The sequence below is a fragment of the Schistocerca nitens genome, chromosome 1 (genome assembly GCF_023898315.1).
Source record: "Schistocerca nitens isolate TAMUIC-IGC-003100 chromosome 1, iqSchNite1.1, whole genome shotgun sequence".
Taxonomy (NCBI): domain Eukaryota; kingdom Metazoa; phylum Arthropoda; class Insecta; order Orthoptera; family Acrididae; genus Schistocerca; species Schistocerca nitens.
The window spans coordinates 115,451,914-115,463,045 of record NC_064614.1 but is presented as its reverse complement, the minus strand read 5'-3'; positions in this window follow the sequence as shown (position 1 = coordinate 115,463,045).

The following is an 11,132-nucleotide window of genomic DNA, read 5'->3' as shown; positions in this document are numbered from 1 at the left end:
GCATGCACAATGTCGGCACTAGTACAGTGTATATCCACCTTCCGCAGCAATGCAGGCTGCTATTCTCCCATGGAGACGATCGTAGAGATGCTGGATGTAGTCCTGTGGAACGGCTTGCTATGCCATTTCCACCTGGCGCCTCAGTTGGACCAGCGTTCGTGCTGGACGTGCAGACCGCGTGAGACGACGCTTCATCCAGTCCCAAACATGCTCAATGGGGGACAGATCCGGAGATCTTGCTGGCCAGGGTAGTTGACTTACACCTTCTAGAGCACGTTGGGTGGCACGGGATACATGCGGACGTGCATTGTCCTGTTGGAACAGCAAGTTCCCTTGCCGGTCTAGGAATGGTAGAACGATGGGTTCGATGACGGTTTGGATGTACCGTGCACTATTCAGTGTCCCCTCGACGATCACCAGTGGTGTACGGCCAGTGTAGGAGATCGCTTCCCACACCATGATGCCGGGTGTTGGCCCTGTGTGCCTCGGTCGTATGCAGTCCTGATTGTGGCGCTCACCTGCACGGCGCCAAACACGCATACGACCATCATTGGCACCAAGGCAGAAGCGACTCTCATCGCTGAAGACGACACGTCTCCATTCGTCCCTCCATTCACGCCTGTCGCGACACCACTGGAGGCGGGCTGCACGATGTTGGGGCATGAGCGGAAGACGGCCTAACGGTGTGCGGGACCGTAGCCCAGCTTCATGGAGACGGTTGCGAATGGTCCTCGCCGATACCCCAGGAGCAACAGTGTCCCTAATTTGCTGGGAAGTGGCGGTGCGGTCCCCTACGGCACTGCGTAGGATCCTACGGTCTTGGCGTGCATCCGTGCGTCGCTGCGGTCCGGTCGCAGGTCGACGGGCACGTGCACCTTCCGCCGACCACTGGCGACAACATCGATGTACTGTGGAGACCTCACGCCCCACGTGTTGAGCAATTCGGCGGTAAGTCCACCCAGCCTCTCGCATGCCCACTATACGCCCTCGCTCAAAGTCCGTCAACTGCACATACGGTTCACGTCCAGGCTGTCGCGGCATGCTACCAGTGTTAAAGACTGCGATGGAGCTCCGTATGCCACGGCAAACTGGCTGACACTGACGGCGGCGGTGCACAAATGCTGCGCAGCTAGCGCCATTCGACGGCCAACACCGCGGTTCCTGGTGTGTCCGCTGTGCCGTGCGTGTGATCATTGCTTGTACAGCCCTCTCGCAGTGTCCGGAGCAAGTATGGTGGGTCTGACACACAGGTGTCAATGTGTTCTTTTTTCCATTTCCAGGAGTGTAGAACCATTTTAAAGAGTTAGGTTTTACTACAGAATTCACGACTGCGTTTTGGAACCATTATTGGTAATTCGTTCCTACAACTTAAAAGCGTGAGATACGAACCCTTATACACGTATATCCAGCGTCAGTGATTTTCCGAAACTAAGTTTAGCTACAGTTGCACGCCCTCAGCCGGTGGCACGATTTTTTTGTCAAACACGAGCGTCCTCTTAGTCCAGCGGCCAGGCAAGTGGTTTGTGGCAAATCATCTTGCTTTGACGTAAGCGCTGCGTATTACGCTGTGTGACATTAGTTCCAGAGTGCCGACAACTTCGGCGGAGCAGTAGCTTGAACGAGTAGCTCCCCGTGACCTTGTCCACACGCTTAGCAGTCCTCGTCAGCTTATCATAACAGCCCTAACCTTGTGGTTACGTCATGCGATATCTCCAGAATCAAGTGTTCCGCTGTGATGTGGTTGCAGTTACATGGGTTACCTCAACTTCCCCTCTTTTGCTTCCCCCCACCCTTTTATTTTAAAAAACGAAATACTGGCATTTTTGTTAGAATTCAACATGTCGGCATATTAAATCACAATTTTTCTTTTTCTCGTTTTATTAAATTACATGTGGAATTTGTAAATCACTATACTCATCAGAATAAATCATCCAAAAAGAAATATTTGTTTCTGTATGAAATTGAGCGCAACTTTACCTCTCACTCTATAAAAGTCTGCGTATTACCGAAACTATGTCCCCACAAACTGGTTTCCAACTTAAACTTGTATGCTAATCTTTGACTAAGCAGAACCTAATTTAAACTGAATTGTAACTGATCTGAATGCGGCTTGTCATTATATTAAATGCGTAACGGAAGCAAAGCAATTATCTGATATTAACCACAATCTCCACTTATCTCACGTCTTGACAACGTTGTTGCACATTTCTCGAAAATACAACAGCAAACAGCAAGCAGGCAGCGCCTAAGCTAGATTTCTATTTCTAAATAAAATTTCCAAACTATATTCAAACTGTGAGATGTTATAATGCGCAATGATAAACAGTGGGTTGAGATGAGTAACTATTCCTATGAAATGATATTCCAACACAACGATTTTAGACTAAAATATATATTCAAAAAGACAGAGTAAAGCTCTGTGTGCCGGCCGGTGTGGCCGTGCGGTTAAAGGCGCTTCAGTCTGGAACCGCGTGACCGCTGCGGTCGCAGGTTCGAATCCTGCCTCGGGCATGGATGTGTGTGATGTCCTTAGGTTAGTTAGGTTTAATTAGTTCTAAGTTCTAGGCGACTGATGACCTCAGAAGTTAAGTCGCATAGTGCTCAGAGCCATTTGAACCATTAAAGCTCTGTGTGATTTCACACGTTAACATACGTCTGAACAATATTAAGTTTAACAAAGTGAACAATGATTTAAAGAGGGTACAATATTAACAGAGAATTTCTATAAAAATTAAACAGCTAAATCAGTTAATAAGTTAATGCATGACCCAGGGAAGTAGGATGGTCTTTCCCCATTTATGAACACGTGAAATAGCTGACAACAATTATTCATAGAAATTAGCTGCGCGATGTTGCAGTCTTCCTAAAACTTTTTCTCTTCAAAATATAATAACATTATTCAAAATTTATATTCCTTTCAGGTTTCAGCATATACATCATATTCATCCTCCCTGTCCTTTACAATCAATCTCTCTTCTTCTAACAGATACAATCACAAGTCAACACAGCACTACAAAATACGTCCATCACCTACCACACTTCGACTAAGAATATATCGAACTGCACAGAGGCAAAGACTGTGGAACGACCAGACCAAAGATTGTTTAACAGTAACGAAACTTGCTCTCTCTCTGACATGCACATCGACAATATACACTCCAGGAAATGGAAAAAAGAACACATTGACACCGGTGTGTCAGACCCACCATACTTGCTCCGGACACTGCAAGAGGGCTGTACAAGCAATGATCACACGCACGGTACAGCGGACACACCAGGAACCGCGGTGTTGGCCGTCGAATGGCGCTAGCTGCGCAGCATTTGTGCACCGCCGCCGTCAGTGTCAGCCAGTTTGCCGTGGCATACGGAGCTCCATCGCAGTCTTTAACACTGGTAGCATGCCGCGACAGCGTGGACGTGAACCGTATGTGCAGTTGACGGACTTTGAGCGAGGGCGTATAGTGGGCATGCGGGAGGCCGGGTGGACGTACCGCCGAATTGCTCAACACGTGGGGCGTGAGGTCTCCACAGTACATCGATGTTGTCGCCAGTGGTCGGCGGAAGGTGCACGTGCCCGTCGACCTGCGACCGGACCGCAGCGATGCACGGATGCACGCCAAGACCGTAGGATCCTACGCAGTGCCGTAGGGGACCGCACCGCCACTTCCCAGCAAATTAGGGACACTGTTGCTCCTGGGGTATCGGCGAGGACCATTCGCAACCGTCTCCATGAAGCTGGGCTACGGTCCCGCACACCGTTAGGCCGTCTTCCGCTCACGCCCCAACATCGTGCAGCCCGCCTCCAGTGGTGTCGCGACAGGCGTGAATGGAGGGACGAATGGAGACGTGTCGTCTTCAGCGATGAGAGTCGCTTCTGACTTGGTGCAAATGATGGTCGTATGCGTGTTTGGCGCCATGCAGGTGAGCGCCACAATCAGGACTGCATACGACCGAGGCACACAGGGCCAACACCCGGCATCATGGTGTGGGGAGCGATCTCCTACACTGGCCGTACACCACTGGTGATCGTCGAGGGGACACTGAATAGTGCACGGTACATCCAAACCGTCATCGAACCCATCGTTCTACCATTCCTAGACCGGCAAGGGAACTTGCTGTTCCAACAGGACAATGCACGTCCGCATGTATCCCGTGCCACCCAACGTGCTCTAGAAGGTGTAAGTCAACTACCCTGGCCAGCAAGATCTCCGGATCTGTCCCCCATTGAGCATGTTTGGGACTGGATGAAGCGTCGTCTCACGCGGTCTGCACGTCCAACACGAACGCTGGTCCAACTGAGGCGCCAGGTGGAAATGGCATAGCAAGCCGTTCCACAGGACTACATCCAGCATCTCTACGATCGTCTCCATGGGAGAATAGCAGCCTGCATTGCTGCGGAAGGTGGATATACACTGTACTAGTGCCGACATTGTGCATGCTCTGTTGCCTGTGTCTATGTGCCTGTGGTTCTGTCAGTGTGATCATGTGATGTATCTGACCCCAGGAATGTGTCAATAAAGTTTCCCCTTCCTGGGACAATGAATTCACGGTGTTCTTATTTCAATTTCCAGGAGTGTACAAAAACCAAAATGACATGACCACCTTACGTACTGAGTTATTTATTCTTGGAGATGTGGTCCGTCTACGCAACTAAATGAAAGAGTGTTTTGTACCACAGCACAACCAGCCTTTCATTTAGTTGCGAAGACGGACCACATCTCCAAGAATGTAAAAGAAACTAAGGAACGAAAGGAAACATGAAAAAGAGAAAACTGCATTTAAGTATGGTTTAAATAAGATAATAAAAGAGTTGCAGTTAGGTTTTGTGCCATCTTTGTGATGAATATTCGGTATTTAATGCTGTATGAAGTTGTGCCAGACAGGTGAAACGTTCTGCAGCCAATGCGAGACTCCTGCCAGTAATTACAACTTGCGACATCTGGTCACTATCTCCATTTAGAGAACGACAGACGTCAATCCTCTTCGGATAAAAACATCCAAAACGTCCCTTGCTTTTTGCTGAAATATTGTTACTATTAGGAGTTCATTCGCTTTCACAACAAAAAGTTGTGGGGAGAGGAGCAATGCGAAATTTGTTTAGTAAATAGTTTGGATCATTTAAATAAAGTCAGTTATTGCAACATACTGTATGTCTAATAATACAGTGGAAGTCAGGAACAGATTTAATGCATGAGAAGACAAGAATCCACAAGAGCTGTGCAAAAAAGTAGCATATACTGTCACGTAAGCAGCAGAAAAACACATTCCCAGAAAAGGAATAACAAGCAAGGCAAATGGTATGGGCTGAGGCATTGCACATTGCAGCAGAACGAAGGAAAGCAGAAATCGGAGATGGATCAACAATGCTTAAATTTATTACAGAGCTCCGGAAATTAGATAGAAGGGACAATAACATTTTCTTATATGGACAGTGCGAAGAATTTGAAGAGAATAACAGAATGGGGAAGACAAGGCACCTTTACAAGAAAATTAATGACGCAAAAGGAAAAATCTAGGCGAAAACTGGAACGATAAATCATAGAAACGCTGAAGATCTAACAAAAGCAGAGGACTTTACAGAAAAATGGGCAGAATGTGTGGGAGATCTGTATAAACCTTTTCACCCGAATCCAATCAATACTGTGACACCGATTTTCATTTTTCTGGCGGACTGAGTCTCTTTGCTTGCTCGCAACCGACATGCGACGATTGTGCACGTTCTCTTGTTTAGGCTATTTCTGGGTGCCAATAGATCACAGCACATGTGATAGAGTTTTGATTAAACGAATGTATCACAGTGTAGTCAGGTGAGTAACTCGTAATTGCGTTAAAACGAGTTGTCTCGACGATCTGCAGTGTAAGATTGTTTGGGAAGGAAAATATAGAGTCATACTATGACAGTTATTAGTAATCTCTTGTCTAGGCAGAGTAATTTTGCATTAAATTTCTTTCAGCACGTTTTTACGAGTTAGGTATTTACTGCATAACTTTAGACTTGAATGGAAACGCTTCCGTGCTCGCTTTGACACAGCTTTTTGAACATTTTTACAGGAAAACTTTGATGCAGATTAGATTTGTTACATGCAGGACTAACAAAAGATTATATTCGCCTTCTTTTAGAAGATTCCGATTTGTGCGGCGTTTCGTCTGTGTTTGGTGCACTTAGTAGTTGTTTCAGATGACAGGACAACACAGCAGTGAAAACCAGATTGCGAAAAGAGCATCATAGATATTCTTAAATTTAGGGTTACTTTCGGTTTGTCCATACAGAGAGTGGAGAGCAAAGAGTGCAAGGCACTGTGATAAAATGACTTAGGCGTCTAAAATATATATATATATATATATATATATATATATATATATATATATATATATATATATATACCTCTTCCAAAACGAGGACTGCACAAGCGATACGATAGGTACGAGTATATCGCTGGTCCACAGCGGATGGTATTTTGTCGCGACGAACCTGTCGATTTGAGCATTGAAATAGTAGAACTAAAACGAAATGTATAAAATGCAGCCCATTTTTCTATCTTAAAAAAGCAAACAGATTGGTCAAAACGCTTCACAAGAAGTGTAGCAGTCTGTACCATGTATTTGTATTCCAGAGCTATGAATTTGTTGTGATTAATTCGCATTTTCATGCCAAAAAATGTACGTTATATGTCGAGTAATATTTTGATAGCATTTCCATAAAATAAGAGTAAAATCAGAACAAGCTTTTATTCGTTATTACTCCTCATAATATCAAATATTTTGCAGTAAGTTAGTGGACAATCAAGCCGGAATAAAACATGACCTGCACGATCGAGCTACTGCTTTACCCATTAAATTTTTTAATGTAAGAATTTTTTGCTATTTTTTTCGTCGTCTAATATGCCAAGATATTCGAAGAAATCACTAAAAACAAGTTGGAAAGACATAGGAAATGTCTGCATACTCTTTCAGATGAAGTTAGTGAGATTTCAGAAGTAGAACGAAAGTGAAGTCAAATGGTCTTGAAAATATTGCTAAAAACAGGGCTAGTGGACATGATGGCATTCAAGCAGAATTATTCAAAGTTACAGAGGAGAACACGGTGATAGCGCTGAATTCAGTATGTCAGTAAATATGGAGAACCCAACAGTGGCCAAAATACTGGGATGTTCGGTATTCATTTCGAGCCCAAAGAAGGGTATTTCTAAAGAGCGTTCGAATTACCGAACAATCGGACTTATCTCAAATGACAAGCAAAGTCATGCTTAAAATCTAAAAAAACAGACTTCGCCAGCATACAGACCGAGAGCTATCTGAAGAATAAGCTAGATTTCGTAACGAAAGAGGGATCAGAGATCAAATTGCCAACTTCAGATGGACTATGGAAGCAAGAGATTTCTAGAAAGATATACAGGGTGGTACATTGATAGTGACCGGGCCAAATATCTCACGAAATAAGCATCAAACGAAAAAACTACAAAGAACGAAACTCGTCTAGCTTGAAGGGGGAAACCAGATGGCGCTATGGTTGGCCCGCTAGATGGCGCTGAAATAGGTCAAACGGATATCAACTGTGTTTTTTTAAAAAAATAGGAACTCCCATTTTTTATTACATATTCGTGTAGTACGTAAAGAAATACGAATTTTTTAGTTGAACCACTTTTTTCGCTTTGTGACAGATGGCGCTGTAAAAGTCACAAACGTATAAGTACGTGGTATCACGTAACATTCCGCCAGTGCGGCCGGTATTTGCTTCGTGATACATTACCCGTGTTAAAATGGACCGTTTACCAATTGCGGAAAAGGTCGATATCGTGTGCTATGTATGCTGCTCGGTATCCTGGACGACATCATCCAAGTGTCCGGACCGTTCGCCGGATAGTTACGTTATTTAAGGAAACAGGAAATGTTCAGCCACACGTGAAACGTCAATCACGACCTGCAACAAATGATGATGCCCAAATAGGTGTTTTAGCTGCTGTCGCAGCTAATCCGCACATCAGTAGCAGACAAATTGCGCGAGAATCGGGAATCTCAGAAACGTCGTTGTTGAGAATGCTACATGAACATCGATTGCACCCGTACCATATTTCTATGCACCAGGAATTGCATGGCGACGACTTTGAACGTCGTGTACAGTTCTGCCACTGGGCACAAGAGAAATTACGGGACGAAGACAGATTTTTTGCATGCGTTCTATTTAGCGACGAAGCGTCATTCACCAACAGTGGTAACGTAAACCGGCATAAAATGCACTATTGGGCAACGGAAAATCCACGAAGGCTGCGACAAGTGGAACATCAGCGACCTTGGCGGGTTAATGTATGGTGCGGCATTATGGGAGGAAGGCTAATTGGCCCCCATTTTGTCGATGGCAATCTAAATGATGCAATGTATGCTGATTTCCTACATAATGTTCTACCGATGTTACTACAAGATGTTTCACTGCATGACAGAATGGCGATGTACTTCCAACATGATGGATGTCCAGCACATAGCTCGTGTGCGGTTGAAGCGGTACTGAATAGCATATTTCATGACAGGTGGATTGGTCGTCGAAGTACCATAACATGGCCCGCACGTTCACCGGATCTGACATCCCCGGATTTCTTTCTGTGGGGAAAGTTGAAGGATATTTGCTATCGTAATTCACCGACAACGCCTGACAACATGCGTCAGCGCATTGTCAATGCATGTGCGAACATTACGGAAGGCGATCTACTCGCTCTTGAGAGGAATGTCATTACACGTACTGCCAAATGCATGGTGGTTGACGGACATGATTTTGAGCATTTATTGCTTTAATATGGTATTTACAGGTAATCACGCTGTAACAGCATGCGTTCTCAGAAATGATAAGTTCACAAAGGTACATGTCTCACATCGGAACAACCGAAATAAAATGTTGAAACGTACTTACGTTCTGTATTTTAATTTAAAAACAACCTACCTGTTACCAACTGTTCATCTAAAATTGTGAGCCATATGTTTGTGACTATTACAGCGCCATCTATCACAAAGCGAAAAAAGTGGTCCAACTAAAACATTCATATTTCTTTACGTACTACACGAATTGGGGGTGCCACATCACCTCATTTAGCTCATACGTAATTTATGAAATTGTACTCCGACCAAGAAGCCAAAGTGATTATCCTGTGTGGAGCGGATAAATGGGACTGAGAGAAGTGGCGCAGTGGACTCGCATTCTGGAGGACGACGGCTCAAACTCGCGTCCGGCCGTCCTGATTTAGGTTTTCCGTGATTTCTCTAAATCACATCCGGCAAGTGGTAGGATGGTTCGTTTTAAACAGCACGGCCAATTTCCTTTCCCATCCTTCCCTCATCCGATGGTACCGATGACCTCACTGTTTGGTCCCCTCCCCCAAATCAACCAACAAACCAACTAAAGGGGTCATGATTCACAAATAAGTACGGTGTGACTGCATATATACAGCTTATTTATTCAATCTGTATGCAGAGCATTTTAAGAGGAATGCCGAGTTAGATGAAGAAGAAACCAAATTCAAAATAGCTCGGATAATATAAATTACCTTAGGTATGCAGATGATGCCATCCTGATGGCAGAGGGTGGAGAAGAGTTAAAGATCATCTGACTAATGGTGAAAGAAGAAAGTGCAAAGTTGGCAAAGTTCTGAATGACAAGAAAACGAAAATTATGGCCACTACATCAGACAATTCGTGGTATATAGGAGGAAAAACAATGGAGGTAGTTTTTATGTTCAATTATCTTGGCTTCCAGACTTCTAATGGCGACTGCAACAAGGGAAAGTCTGTTACGTGGTAGAAAGGTAATGTTCAAACTTGACAATGGTTTAAGGATTACAGACAAAGCTTTAACAGCAAATATGCGTATGTTAAGGGCTACGGTCTTTCCAGTTGTGATGTAGGAATGTGAGGAATGGACTATAAGGAAGACTGAACGGTGTAGACTAGACCTCCTTCGAATTCTGGTGTTGGAGGAAACTCCTTAGATTTCCACGAACCGCAAAGAGAACGAGTATGTCAGTACTATAGCAAACAAAACCAGACTTCGCCTTGGAAGGTCTGATAATGAAACAAAAATTGATCTACATTAGGGACGTCATGAGAAGACATGATTCCTTGAAAAAGGCCTAAATGCTGGGGAAAATAGGAGGCACAAGAACGAGAGGGCGGCAAAGTATGAGGTTGACTGACGGCATTACAGTAGTAATGGACTCCAACCTAGAAGTCTTCGTGGGATGGCACAGTACAAAAGAAATTAGTGTCAAGGAGAGTCGGAATCGACTGAACAAGTAGAGAGAGATTATGTATCGTTTGATCTTGGGATTATTGACGGAATTAAATAATATTGAATCGTACATTATACAAAGGGAATGGTTCGGCAAAAAAATTAAATTAAGGTTTGGGTGAAGGGTCTGATCATCTTTTCAAAAAGCGAAGTACAACGAATATGAAAATGTAATAAACTAGAGTAAAAAAGTACGAGCGAAACAGGAGACTCCCGTTACTGTATTTTGTCACACAGATTCTGAATGATACAGACTGAAAGTTTTGTCAGTGTGTCCTTACAAATCTTCAGCTCAAGACAAAAAACATTATAAAGGAAGGAAGATTAAGAGTTAATGTTCTTACCACGATGAGTTTACCTGAGACAGAACTTAAAATCAGGACACATTTTCGAATTAACTACCCTTCATATCATTTTAGGAATTTAAGAGAAGCAGCCACGGAAACCCTAAATCTGGGTACTTGAACGGGGATGTGAGACGTTGTACTCCCGAATGCGAGTCCATTATTTTAAGCACTGGGCCATCACGCTCAGTGTGAATAACGGAAAGCAGAGACTATGATTTCGTATGGGTTTTACTATGGAATATTTTATTCCAAGCCACATCTAGACGGACAGATATTCAGTACTGGGTTGAAATTTTTAATAGTTTCTGAGAACATACTCTATGTGACGTACATGAAGTCTGTGAACTCCTTAAATGGCATGTTATGCAAGAACTACTGACCGCATAGCTGTGTGGAACAAAACATTTGAAAGAAATGATCATAAAGGTTATTCAAAATTTCTTTTGAACAAGCATGATTCGGCAGACTTCCACACAGGAACTGCTGTCTATTCTCGCTGTACCATTCCAAGT